This window comes from Corapipo altera, unplaced genomic scaffold (assembly GCF_003945725.1).
Source record: "Corapipo altera isolate COAL_440 unplaced genomic scaffold, ASM394572v1 63, whole genome shotgun sequence".
In the NCBI taxonomy this organism is placed as follows: Eukaryota; Metazoa; Chordata; class Aves; order Passeriformes; family Pipridae; genus Corapipo; species Corapipo altera.
Genome location: NW_020884928.1, coordinates 803,509 through 818,363, shown reverse-complemented (window position 1 = coordinate 818,363; position 14,855 = coordinate 803,509).

The following is a 14,855-nucleotide window of genomic DNA, read 5'->3' as shown; positions in this document are numbered from 1 at the left end:
TTTTCCCAGATTAATGTCTAAACTAATTTTAAGAAGCAGAAGAGACTCTCTGGTGAGATTTGTAATAAACATAAGTGCAAAAGTTTACATTGTGACTTTACCACACCATGTGTCTCTGTGCGTATCTGTGGACAGACACCCACCTCTGATAGCTCCAGCCTATCACTCAGAGCAAATTCTCACCATTCATTTTACTGTTGCGGTAAAATGCAATAGTATGCCCCTTTAGGGCATCCCTATTTTCTATGGTATTGTTAGGAGCCATGAAGTTATTGTAGGGAATTTACAGGTTTAGCATTAGTTGCAACCTTTATCACAAGAAAAAGTGGTACAGGAGTCTCAGAGAAAACTACCAGCCAGCATCTCATTAGAGGAAAAAATCTGGCAAAGTGTGGAATTTTTATGGAGAAGTTTGAGCACTTTGCCCTGAGAATAGATGCAAAAGGTGTGAATAAAACAAGGGGTAAAATAACTGCTATAAAATCTTTTCTTGCAAGCATTACACCAGGGATCCCAGATATTACTTTTCCCTACACTTATATTTTTCATCTGACAGAGTTTTTTCAATGTGATCTAATGCTGCAAATCCTGAAAGGTCACTGGTTGTGGGTGGATTTATATCCTTCTGTTATTTCAAATAGAAATATAGCACTGAACTTTGTATGTTTGGCCCTTTATATGTCTTCAGGAAATTCTGGAAATCAAATACTGACGGATAACAAAAACCCTGTAGTTAACCCCTGCTATTTTAGGGATCAAGAAAACAGCTAATGAAAATGAGATGAGCTTCCTAGAAGTAAAAGCTTGCTGACTAGAGGCACTGGCAGTGAAACCAAGGGTACCCTCAGCCCAAAGACACTGCTAAGAGGATTAAAAGCAGCATACCCTGTGCTGCAAGGGTGAGAGAGAGTGAAGTAAGTACATGCTACATGATATCAGATTTTTTTCAAATGCTTCTATATGCATTAACAAGCATTCACACTTATGTTTAGATCATATATAAACCACAGACCGGAGCCCTGAGACTTCCTCTCCAATACAGAAGAATGTAAGTATAACATCTACTGGGGAATGAGCAGACCAACGAGAGGCAAATGCTTCTCTTCAGTAAAACAGGGTTAGTGTGCTGGTATGTGTAATCTGGCAGGGAGAGAGATCCTAAGGGACTTGGGGAGAGAGCACAAGAATGGTCAGAGCTCTAGAAAACATGACCCAAGAAAAAAAGATTGAAATCCCTGTGGTACCTCAATCCAGAGAAGGGACAACTGAAGGCAGATATGTGCAAAACATAAATGGTACCTGCAAAGAGGAAGGAGTGAATATTTCACCACATCCACTGTGTTGGCAGAAGAAAAATAGCCTGACATTGCAACAGGGATAAGAGAGGACAGGAAACAAAGTTACTGGGGCAGGTGTCTGGTTGCTTGGGAAGGCTGTGGAAACTCCAGCAGTAAGGAATTTTGAGAAATTTTTTTATCCTAGAACATGAAGTATGCTTTCAGGTGCATTTTAGTGGCAAAAGTGACTGAAAACAGCAGGGCAAGGTTTTAGGGAATTGACAATTTTCAAAACGGACAGAAAAAGAGATAACCTGAGTGCCAAAACCTCTGGGCTAGACAAAATTGATCGGCACTAAACCCAAGGATGAATAAGAATTCTTAGGGCATAAATCTTTTTCCAGTGCTCTAACTCACTAGGATCTAGAGAGCTGTGTGCTGATTTTAATGGTCTTTGCAATTTGGTATTCTCTAATGTTGAAAGAAAATTTCCTATGAAACAGAACTAGCTAACAGGGCTCTTCTGCCTCTGGGATAAAAGGCAAGGGAGACACAGTACAGAGAAGATTAAAAATGATGTGGGGAAAGCCATGAAAGGCACCAGGAAACACAGCTGAAGACAAGACTATGCAAATGCAAACCAGATATAAAATGAAAAGCTGGGTCACAAAAGATGACAGGTGTTGCATAGAGATTAATAGTTGCTGCAAAAATTGAGAGTGGTCATCACCTCTAAAAAAGAAAATGGGAAAAAAAGAATAAAACCCCCAAAAGCTTGCAAAGCTGCAGAGGGAATAGCAGGGTGCTGACGAATTCTAAAAATGTGGTAAATGAAAATGAAATAGCATGGAAAGAAAGTCAAGGGAGAAGATAGCCAGAGAAAAGGGAATGAGAGAGCAATGGAAGAACTAGGAGATTTAAAACCTTTACTATCATATATAACCGCTTCCCAATAAAAAGTACCATTACCAGGGTGTTGCCACTAGAATCAACAGCAAAAAAGGAGAAGGGAGACAGCAAAGATGGAAGAGCACCAGGAATTTACAGACACTTTGAAGGGGAGAGTGTTCAGATGACAAGAAATGGAAGATGGTAAGAGGTGGTCTATGGGCAAAACTGAATGCAGGAAAGGGATCAAAGAGGCAACAGCCAAGGGCTGGCTGCAAGTGAGAATGCAGAGCAGAGGGGAGGAGAGAGAGGGAGAGAGCCAGAGAGAGGCACAGAGAAAGCAAACCGGTTTAGAGAGGATTGTGTGAGTTTGAAATGGCTGAATCTATGAAGTGAAAATAGGAAAGAAAAGAGCAAAGTCAGATGAGAGTTGTAGGCTATGTCTCATACTGTGATCCCTCAGGGGCTGAGTGGCCCAGTGCAGATTGCACCTATAGGACTAAATGCTTTCAGACCACTGAACAGGGTGCCTGTGTCAGAAAGCCTGTTGGAAATGTTCCCAGGTTGGCATTAATGCCTGAACACTGCCATGCAAGTGGTGCTGGGCAAGGCCAGCAGCCTCCAAGGGTCCACACTATCTGCTGCTCAGGACTGTGCCCTTGCTCCTTCTGTCACAGATGACCTACACAGGGGCCAAAAATTCAAGGGATGGGGAAGATTAAGGATCTATGGAGGATTCTCTACCAGTGCTACTGATGGGACTACACAAATTTTGGTGTCGTCATCAAAAATATAGTGGCTCAAAACAGAAAATATTAAGCAGCTGAGTGGGATCATGAGTTAAAATCCTGTTCAGGTAAATACAGCACCATCATGCTGCTGCCAGAAACAAAGGTAATCATTTCAGCTGACAGGAAGATGTAGAATCGAGTCCAACTGGCATAAATGTAAAATGTATGCATAATGCATATTCCTGCAGTAGCAAAAATGAAAATAGACTTGGTATCATTCCACTTTGATAAATATGAAGCTTATCTTCTGTTTGCAATAGGAATTTATCAAGTCTGATGGCCTAGAGCAAAGTGAGAGGTGAACATCTGCAGCGTAGTGAACAGCAGTGGAAAGCACAGCAGAGGTGGCTGGCGGATACACACCTTTGTGGAGCTCACAGAGTGCAGAAAAAATGAGTTCTGCAAGCTTCAAAACAGAGTGTGTGCCCTGGAGCTGAGCTGACTCAACCCTTACCTCTCAGCACTGCTATCTTTGTTGAAGCTGACAGGCCATAGTCCTGGACATAACTGGAATTCTGAAAGAGCTCTTTCACCCTCCTCATCCCCCTGCTCCTTCCCAGCTCTGTGAGCCAGCTGCATCTTCCTCTTCTTGTTACAAACGCTGGCTGTGACACTGCCTCAGCCAAGCAACAGAGTCAGGGTTAAAAATGTGGATGGGATAAGGGGGTTGGAGTGGAAAAGGAACATGGTTAGGACAATGTCATATGGTTCAAAGCACATGGATGTATGTGTGTGTACACACAGTTGAATACACAAGAATGCAATGGAAGAGACAAAAGCAGAGAACTTAACTAGTATTGGAAGATCAGAACTATTAAACAGAACAGAGAAGGAAAGAGAATTTTCTCCCAGTTTTGAACTATTTTTGCAGCATTTGATAGTTTAATGGATCTACCCAGTGTGTTTGGTATGTGGCATTTCACTAGTACAAAAGCATTGTCATTCACAGCAAAGAAAAAGGCAATAGGAGACACAGCTGCAGCACTGTTTCCAGACACTAAGCCTGCAACTGTATCACATTGTATAGTGTTACCTCCCTACTTAACAGTGCCTGGGTTTCGGGCAGACCTTGGTGAACCCCTGCCATGAGTACTCAATTTTGTGCTTGCGTCCAGCGTGGGGCTGCTGGGATATACAATCCTAAAAGACGGGTCACATGGGAGGTGGAAGGGTAACCCTGACACTGGGACACTGAGAGCTGCAGAGAGGGGTTATGACGGACTTTAAGCAGATGGTGTGAATTTTACCCAAGAGGTATATCAAAATGACAAGAGAAAGTTCTTCATTTGGGCAGAAGTAGGGAAAGGAGAGTCCTACTGCCTGGAATTGCAGAGATGGTGGGGCCTGGGCCAGCTGCTGGCTGCTGAGTTTTCCATTTTTGTGTAGCATAAGCTGCAGTACTGTGCAGGCTCTGAAGAAGCACTCCTTTTCTCTTCTCATCTTTAATGGCTTTAATGGAGCCCTAAAACCAGCTTGTCTCCATTCTTCAGTCTTTATTTGTTGCGATTGTTTCTATATGGACCTTGTGGAGACTTAAGAGCCAAAGTTATAGAATGCTTTTTTCTAAAGTCAGGAGGAAAGCTATTACAGCTGACTTCAGCTTTAGGGAAAGAATGAAATCACCAAATATCGCAGCTGACTTTTATAGGGAAATGTTTCTACACAAACTAATTGACCATGTTTAATTTTTAAAAAAAAGCATTAAACCCCCTTAAGTACAATATTTCTGTTTTAAATAAAATTACAGAAAGTCAAATGGAACAACTGGAAGAGGGAAAAATTATCTAGTCTTGTATTTGATTTCCCTGACTGCTTCTTGTTGGCTCACTGAGCACATTCACTTTTTCATCAAAATGGTCACCAGAATTTTGTTCTGCTCTGTTTGTTGCAGAGCATCACAGACACCACAGATCTCAGGAAAAATCTATTCTCCCTCTTTCTCTCAATGTGTTAAACTTCCATCTTGTAAAATGAACTAACCTTGCAATTTGGTATTAAAATAAACCTTTATACAAGTCATTTTTACAGCAGGAACAAAATTTAAGCAATGAATGCTGATACGCCCACACAAATACACATACATGCACACACTCCCACACACAGCCATCCAAAGTGAAGACTCAGTTCCAGCCTCTGTATAAATTTGATCTGAGTTGTGCTCATTTCAGATGTGGAAATCTGTGGGTTTTGTGGAAAATGCCTTAGAACACTGAGCAGGGCAGTGATAACACATTTGCAGAAGGGCAGTATAAATAGCAGATCTGAGATAAGATGGCTGATAAGTTCTGGTTTATTAAACAGAAGATGCCTTTCCTGTTTGTGAAAGAGAACGGATGATTTACATATCTTTTAACATAATTCTTTGAGATCTGTGAGGAAAAAAAGTAAAATGTTGCGAATTGCCCAAGTCTAGAGAGTCCAAGTGTCACTTTACAAAATGATTTTTAACTAAAACACTGTGATTCAAAAGAATCACTGGCACATAGGCTGCTTACACTTGCTGAAATTATTAGCTGTAAATGATTGATTCTGAGAGCAAAGCTGAAGGTTATGTATCTTCTAATCACAGCAGGATAAAACCAGATGATGTTCTCTTGCAAGTAAGTGAGAAAACCAAATTGACCTGAATTGTCCTCAGACAGAGCAGAATTATATGTGAAGGGAGCTCACCTTCCACAGATCCTGTCCAGAAGCATGGGATGGATTCTCCCTCTCCTCAATGTATTAAACTTCCATTTTGTACTTGAGCTGTCTGTTATCCAGCTGCTGTTTCAATCTATGTAACACGCACTAAGGGAGGACAGAGTGAGCGACTTAGGATTTACAGTGTCAAAAGCTACATTATCTATATCTTCCATTCTCTGTCATTAAATGTTTGCAAGGGACAACATCATTCCAGTGCAAAACTCGATGATGTCTCTCTGTGGCCACTGTAGACTAAAATACTGACTCTGGCAAAAACTGTGAGTGGTTTACTATTGATTGCAGTTTAGATAGATCTTAGCCTTTGCATTTATTTGAAAATGAAGGTGGAGTTTACACAAACCAACTGAAAAAAAAGAGTAGATTTTGAATAGGGAGGTAACACTAACAACAGTGCACTTGCAAAAATATGTCCTTGGATTATCTTACTACCACCAGTCATTGTATTTTTACCTCTCTGAAAGCTGTCACTTGTGTTTGAATGAATTACCTGGGGCTGGCTGGTTTCTCTTACAGCTACTGAAAGTCTATTTTATATGAAAAACTGCATGTCATTATGTAGGTTACCCAGAATCAGCAAATTTACTGTATCTCAGTAAAGGAGAAGGAAACTTATGCTTTTATGCCTATGAAAGCTGGCAGATTGCCTTTTACACCAGGTAGAGCAGCATAGGAGACAGGATTGCAAGTCCTCTTGCAAGTCCTGTTACTTATGTTTTGCTATAGACACAGTGGCCCACTACTTACAGTATTGGAAAAGGACACACTGATGTGGTTTCCTTGCCTTTAGTCTTTTGGTGCAGCTGAGTTGGGAGAGACACTGGTTTACCAAGTGACCTAGCTCATAATTCTCTTTCTGGAGCACGGTGGGGATCAAGAAGCATATTGATTCTCAGGAGAGATGGTGCCTACATTTAGCCTACATTGGCAAAAGAGAGACACCATCAAGTCCTTCACTGGACTGATGCTGTCCATTGCAATCATTTAATGTAAGAGAGTGAAAGCTATGGATAACATAGCTCTTGACACTGTAAGTCCCAAGTCTTCCACTCTGTCTTCCCTTGATGCATGTTACATAGATTGAAACAACAGCTGGATAACACTGGAGACACCTCAAGTACACCCACGCCACACTGCTGGATAGAAGTTGTGGAAAACAGGTACCCTTCACAAATTATGATTTGTATTAAACAAACATCAGCAGTCTGTTATCTGAAAACTGACTATGACCAAATATGTCTGTGAAGCTATAACTTAAGATGTAAGCTTTGTTTTTATTTTACTATTTGAATTGCCTTAGAAAAGGAATTGAGAAAAACAATGCAAAAACTGAACCATTGACTATAATATGTCTTAGGGAGAGGAACTGCAGAATGAGTTTAGGTGTAGAAAGCCAGTTATCCTTCCTTTCTATTGCTGCCAAGTTTGATGGGTTTTTTGTTTTTTTTTTTTTTTTTTTTCTTTTTTTTTCTCTCATGGGAAGTCATAACTCATTCTAGAGAAGGTAAATTGAAATGTTCCTCTGAAATAGCTTTCCTCTTGACAATAATGGCTGAATTCTCCCTCTATCTCGTCAGCATTAGCTTCCGATCTTCACTGAAGCCAACAATTTGTAGAACCGGTGGGGAACAAGCACTTTCTTCTGAGTGTCATCCTTGCTCAGTTGAACCATAGATTCAAGTGTCTCCAATTTTACAGAAAGGTACAGAAATTCCCTTCTGCTCTTGAGCTGACATTCATTTTGAAGGTAATTCTAGGGGAATGCTGGATTGGCTGAAGAAATTTCTTCATCTATAGGGATTTTTTGCTGAGTTCAAAGAGCAAAAGCTCTTAGCCCCATGAGACCCCTTCACCATTTGTATGCCTGATGTAGCTCTGTACATCATTATTCACCACAGGTCCTGGTGACCAGTGATCCACTTCAGGAAATATGAATGCCACAGTGGCAAATAAAGAGCATCAGTGATGACAACCTCAGTGGAGACATGAAAGTGTATTTGTAAGTCTGCTCCTACCCATTGTCTGGCTCATTTCTTCATGTCATACCTCTTTCTTCAACGCCAGAGGATTCCCAAGTCTGGACCAACCTTACAGAGTTCCCACCCCAACACTGCTGGGGCAAATGGCTGTGTAATCTCTTGTCTGCTGTCCTTGTTTTATAGAGTCTGTATGACTGCTGAAGATTTTCCCCAGAGGTTATCCAGCCATGTACCCTCTTGTTGATTAAAACTGCTTTTGTAAATCAAAATCATGGGTGTTTTGGAGCCTTGTAGATATGATAAGAGGCTGTATCATTATTTGCTTTTTCTCACTGTACTACCTCCAGCACTTTACCTTTCTCCTCCAGAGTGCACTCTGGCTGACCTATAGTCAAGCAGAGCCTCTCTTTTTACAAGTTCTTAAAAAAAGAGTCAGAAAAAATGAAATTTTCTTGGCTCTACTTTCTCCTTCCTTCTCTGATATTGTTGTCATCACCCTCTCATTCACTGCTAACGTGAGTCTAAGCATCTGTCATGCCTCACCTCTGGCTTTGCTGTTGAATGTGGAATGTTGCAGAAGGCCAGTAATAGAGAGAAGGTAGTCTGTTTTTCTTGGGTAAATCTTATTTTTTCCAAGAAGAAAAATAAAAAGTAGCATTTTAACAGAGAGTTTATTTTGAATATTTTATCAGCATGAAGACAAGGGCTGCCTCAAACTTCAAAGTCCATGATCAGTAGCTTCTGCTATTTGCTTCTTATTTCAAGTGGACAACTCTGCATTAAACAGCAAAGCTGTTAAAAGACTCACTTAACAACACAGTATAAAGCAACCATTTCCAAACAGAACTTATTTTGGGATTATGATTAAACTCTCAATTAATTCAAATTATTCCTCCCTTTGAAGTTTATTTTCATTAGCTGACATCTGCAAATTCTTAGAACAAAATGTAAGAGGATGTAGGTTTTTGTAACATTTTAATGGGAATTCTGGATTCTGCCTTCTGTATGTGAGGCGAGTGGGCAAATACTTATCTATATAAATTCATAGCATCTCATTGGCTTCAGTAAAGATATGCTAATCTACATCAGATGACAATTTGCTATATTTTATGTAACTGAGAGTAAATGAAAGATGATTTTAGTATCGAACTGTATTTGTAAAAAAAGTCATTGGTAGAATAATTGTAGAACCGGTGGAACATTGCATCTAGACATATAGTTAAATTCAAAGTAGTTACCATGCCATCATATCGTGGGTTACACCTTTGAAAGTTAAAAAAATGCTTACAGTGCCCTAAAGATTGTAATTACAAATCTCTAAAGCATCAAGGAGAAAAACAACAGATAGCATTTTACTGCTGTACAGACTGGATGAGGATAGGAAGATAAGGCTACAGCAGAATAGTGTGCATTCATGATTTATTGCTTGATAACAAAATTATTTTTCTTAGGATATTGTTGGAAATACTATGAATGTTATTCTTGTCATAAGAGAGCCTATAAGATAAACTCATCTTGCCTGTGCTCTTCTCTAGCAGATTATTCCTTGCTGATATTTCTGAAGGATGTATATTTAGTTGTTCAAAAGCACCGTATTAATTAGGATGTTCATTGTAATCAACTAATTCATTACTGAAACCAAGGTGCTCATAGGAAACTTAGCTACTTAATATAACATGTCCTGGTTGAGATTTATTTTTCCTGATACTTATAATGATTTTTAAACTTTACTTTTCAGGTGATTCCTCTTCTACCTTGTCTTAGTGCATTTATCTTTAGTTCATTTCTTTCCTGCTCCATTCTGACCCTGACAATCTGATGGACTGCTGTTGGGCTGTCTTCTCAAAGTTGTGGGTTTGAAGCTCTTGTTGAGAAGGGCCTCCATAGAAATGTTCTAGGCTCTGACTATTAATCTGAAGGTGAGCACTCCCACCACCTCTGCCTGTGCTTTAGCAAACATCCATTAATCTCTACCCAAATGCATGACTTAAGTGACTAAGGACAAGAGATATTTTTACTCTTTGAATGAATGCTGCAGCTAAAACAGATTAACAGGGGAGTGAGCACTCCTCCATGTGTATCACTTCTCACTCAGGGATGGCTGAGGGTCTGTGCTCAGCTGCTCATTCTGCTGTGGGGACTGGAGATTCATGTTAGCTTTTAGGCTTCATAACATAGGGCCTGAAACACTAATATCTCCTTCTGGGTACAGCACTGAGTCTTCTGCCATTATTAAGGGTGTTGCCCACTTGATGTCCTTATTTAGCATGTCATTTATATTGGAAATTAAGGGGAAGTGGGATTTATTCTATGAAGGCAGCTCAGGTACTATGCTAGTAATTTATTCCATTTGCTGCACTCTGTCTTTATTGCCACAGACATTTCTGGTTTACCTTTGTTTTAATTTCAAATAAAGAAACACATGGAAACCAGCTCAGAGATCTGACTACTTTTGGTATGTGTCCTGATCTGCAGTTTTGCTCTCCTTAATGCAAGTGTATTACACTGTGTGTCCTTGCCACAGAGGCTGAAGGCACCACCAGCTCTCAGTATATGTGTGCAATGTTTCCAAACATTCAAATCATGTCCTTAAAGTACAAGCAGAATTGACTGCATTTGTATTGTATATGGACTATATTTGAACCTGAACTTTGGCATCCCCTTATCTTTTCCTAACTGTAAATAAGCTAACAAAGCTTTTGAATAGTGTTTATTTAAAACGTAGAGTCTGCATCTGCGTATTAGATACATCTGCATATCAGATACAAGTTCTCCATAAACAATCAGGAGTCAAAGTCATCAATATGTTTTCTGACAGACCATTTTCTCCTCATTTAAAATAACATTTTCTGTTGGAGATAATATGAGATTTTTCAAACAGATACTACCACTTGCTATTCCAAGTGTTTGGGAGGAAGATTTTAAAGTCGGAAAAAAATCATGCTGTGTATTTTCAGAAAAAGAGATAAAAGAGATTATAAAGAAGCTAATGAAAAAGATATCACTAGAATATTTACAAAAGAATTATTAAACTCTTTTTAGTAATCACCTAGAAATAATAAATTTATTAAAATTAGCCCGTGTAGGATTGTCAATAAAACTCCACATGAAACAAACTGAATTTTCTTCTTTGGCACATAACTGACCTCATGGACAGTGATGAAGCTGTAGATATGCTGTATGTCTCCATCAGCAGCATTCACTATATACTTATCTTGAGGTTCTCATCAGTAAGCTAAGGAAATATTGTGTAGGTGGGTCATGAGTGGGTAAATAATTGCCTCTGAAGTAATTCTCAAAAAGTAAGTATCAGCTGTGTACTCTCAAGCCAGGAGGATGTTTCAGGTGGATTTCTGAAAAGTTCTGATCTCAGATGACTTCTATTAAATAGGTTAATGAATGGGTTGGATAAGGAAATAAAAGGTCATAACATTAGCAAATGACTACAGGAAACAAGCAGATAGTTAAAAGCATTTTGAAAATGGAATAGGAATCAAAGATAATCTTGAAAAATCAGAGATGGTCTAAAATCAGTAAGGTAAAATTCAGCAAAGGTAAGTGCACAGTACTACACAGAGGTAGCAGAGCTCAAATCCTCAAATAAAAATAGATAATGAATAACTGGGAAGCAATATGTTTTGAAAGGTTATGAGGATTACTCAGCATTACAGGCTTGAGTAGTGGTCAATACTGTGGTGAAGGTGAAAAAGCAGGCAGACTTCAATGTGGGATGTATTAACAGAGAGTTTTAAACAGCCTGCAGAAGATGCATAGAAGGAGGTCTTGTCTGTGACATTTAGAGAAACAGGCTCTAACAGAATGGATAGTCAAAAAGACAACAGCAGGGCCAAGAACAGTTTTAGAAAGCAAAGTATAGCCCGTTAAGAAATTTGGGGTTTAGCCCGGACAAAGAAAAAAAGGAGTAAGCCAAAGTGGTCTTTTGCAGACAGTAGTTAATGGTGATTGTGCTCTGAGAAGGTGGCAAAGAAAAAAAAAGAAAGCAAAGAAGACTTAGAGTATATTACAGAACTCCCTCACCCCACACTTGGTGCTAAGGTGATGAAACCAGAAAGTAGGTAGTTAGGGTGGCTGTGGAGTGTACCTGCCTGGAAGTTCTCTGAGAGAAGGCAGGCAAACTCCTGCCAGAGATAGTCATGCTGTACATGATCCTGCTGCAGTGCAGGAGTGCTCTACTGGATAACTTCTGTCAGATTCCTTCAGTCCCCATGTTTCTAAGAAAATACCCATTGGGTTGGAATTTCTCGTTACAAGTGAACATTAACTGACAGGTAAACCTTTTCTACTTCTTCCATCTACTTCCAACTACGACCTTTAGTACTCTGCATTTTGACTATTTAATATTTCTTTTTTTTCCCCCCTGAAATATTTAGGTGGTGGTTTTAATTCATTTGTGAGAGGAAATAAGAGAACTAACTGCTTTCCAGTGGATTTGTGTTCACTATTTCCCTCGTATTCTGCTGCAATAAACATAGGATTTCTCCCAGCCCCCGTGCACTCTTTGCATAGTTTATTAAAGCCTCATGGCACTGTGTTCACTATCAACAGTACTTCCCACTCCCCTTATCCTTTTGAGTTTCACCCCACCAGCCCCCTTGGCTGTTCCCTGGCTGTTGGGTGGGGAGGCTGCCCTGTATGCTCCAGCTGTTTTGGGGTATATTTATGCTTACTGGCCAATACCAGAGCCAAATGAAAGACCAGAGAGATCATTTAATTGTTGAATTCACTCTGAAGTGCTACTGGAGAAAGGCATTTGGAAGGACTATGAGGAGATCAGGAAGCAGAAGGGACTTACTATGCAAGTACATTAAGGTGATATTTGATTATCCTGAGAATGTGTGAATGTGGAAATTTAGCAGGTCTATTGCAATATAGATAGGTACTAATAGTCAGGCTAGAATAGGGGAAGTGAATTCTCAACAGGGAAGTACCTTTCCTTTAGAACAGCCCTTGTCTGTCAATAAGGAGAAATCAGCACAGGTGCACCATTAAATAAATGCTTGTTTAGTTATGTATCCAGCGATATCTCCCCATGTAACAGATCCCATGTTATCTTAGCTCAGTCCTGAGGGCTGCTGCTTTCAAAATCGCTGGTTCTCTCTTATCCGCAGTAAATGATGCATTTTTAGGTATTTGCTCAGAGCAGACTTGGAAGCACAGACTCCCCGTGCTGTGCTAAACTGTAAATACCAGCTTCTAAGCTGCTCAGTATACTCAGTTTCTAAATGATCTCACTGACTATTCACTTGAGGGAAAGTTCAGTAGAATTTTTCTTAGGCAGTGAATATCCTCTTCAACTGCATGTAACAAGAGCAAAAAAGTATTTATAACTTTCTCTCTTATCCACACAAGATATTATGATTATTAAAGGTGTCCACAGGCAAAGATAAAATGTATAATACCATGTTACATGTCCTAGGATATATGTAATTTACACTTAGCTATGTTAGAGATTATGCTTTAAGGAACAGATATATCTTGTCAGTGGTTTAAAATTAGATCATATATTCTGCATGACTGAAATCTGCTCCTTATAGGATGTGCATGCACGTGTGTGTGTGAGGAAAAAAAAAAAGTCCTTCTCTGTTCATCTGCACTTTTGAGTTCCAAAATGGAATTTTATATTACATGAGAATGGAATTAATTGTAGTTAGGAGATTTTGCTGTGGACCACCTTCTCTAAAATTCACCCTTTGCTAACTTCCTCCTGTCACAAACTCCTCATCCAACAGTAAGATATTGAGCAGAGGAATACTTCTGCCAAAGAAAACACACCAGGTTAAACACACGAGTAAATGCTTTGCTAAACTAGATCCTTATTACTGATCATGATGGCTTATCTGGAAAATCCCAACTACCTCTTCTGTGCATTTGTGTTATTCCAAGGGGGGTTTCCACAGAGCGGGAGGAAAGCTGAGTGATCAGCCTCCACTGCTTTGGCTCCACACAGGTGCTCTGCAGGTCAGTGTTGAAAGCCACGGGATTAAGGGCTTAGTTTTGAAAACAGCAGTAGGAATTAGCACCTTGAAGTTAAAACACCAAGGGGAAAAAGAAAAGATCATGGTTATATAAATACAATCAGCCAGCCACTGTAGTTCCAGGGAGAGTGGCTCAGTGCCCATTCCGGTGGGATGCGGGGCAGGTGAAGCAAGGTGGGCAGGTGGGGCGGGCCCACACGAGGAGCCCGCGGTCGATGTGGGTATCCTGGATGTGGGCCCGGACATCCCAGAAGGCAGAATTATTACCCATTCCCACCCAAACGTCGTTCCCTCAGCCAAAAGCCTCCTTTCTCCCTCCAGGGCAGCCCAGGTGGGCCCACGCGTCCCGGGTGGAAGCCGAGGAGCAACCCGTGTCCCCGCCACCCACCCCTGCACGGCGGGAGGCAACAGTGCCTTCCCCGCGGCGGTACGCAGCCGTGACAGGCGGCAGCCCACGCTGCAGATCTCGCTGTAGCCGCCTTCCCCGGAGCGCCGGGCTTCTCCCGCTCCCCGCGGCGGTAGGAGGCGGAGGTATTTTGGGCACCGGCACCCCCCTCCTCCGCTCGCCCCGCGGTCGCTCCCGCCGGTCGCCCCCGGAGCGTGGGCGCAGAGCGAGCGGCGCCGCCCCTCGCCCCGACACCAGGTGTCGCTGCCCCCCGCCGCGGGCAGCCCCGGGCGCGGCGTAGCCCCCGCGGGTTCCCCCCCCGCGACCCCCGACCCTCGGGAGAGCCGAGCGGTGCCGGCGGGGCGGGCACCTCCCCGCCTCCGCCCCGCGCTGAGCCGGCGGCAGGTGAGGAGAGGTGCCTCGACGCCTCTCTCCGCGCCGGCAGCAGCACCGCCTCCCCCAGCTCCACACGGCGCCGTCCTCCTGCCCCGTGAGTGGCTGCCGGCTGACTGACAGGCGAGGCGGCCACATAGGGCGGCCGCTGCCCGGCGTACACCTATAAGGGCCGGCGGTGAGGGGCGCCGCGCGGTGCCGGGGTGCCCGTGGCGGAGCCGCCTGCAGAGCATCCTCCCGCGGCCGGGTGTCCTCGCTCGGAGCGCCGAGCGCTGGCTTCCCCGCAGCAGCCCCGCCCGCCGACTCCCGCAGCAAGTGGCAGTCCCGCGCCGCGGGCCCCCCTCTCCGGCAGCGGCGCCCGAAGGATGCGGAGCGGCGGGGCGCGGGCGGCGGTGGGGCGCCGCGGGGGGACCCGCCGCTGCGCCGGGCGCGGGCGCCGCCGC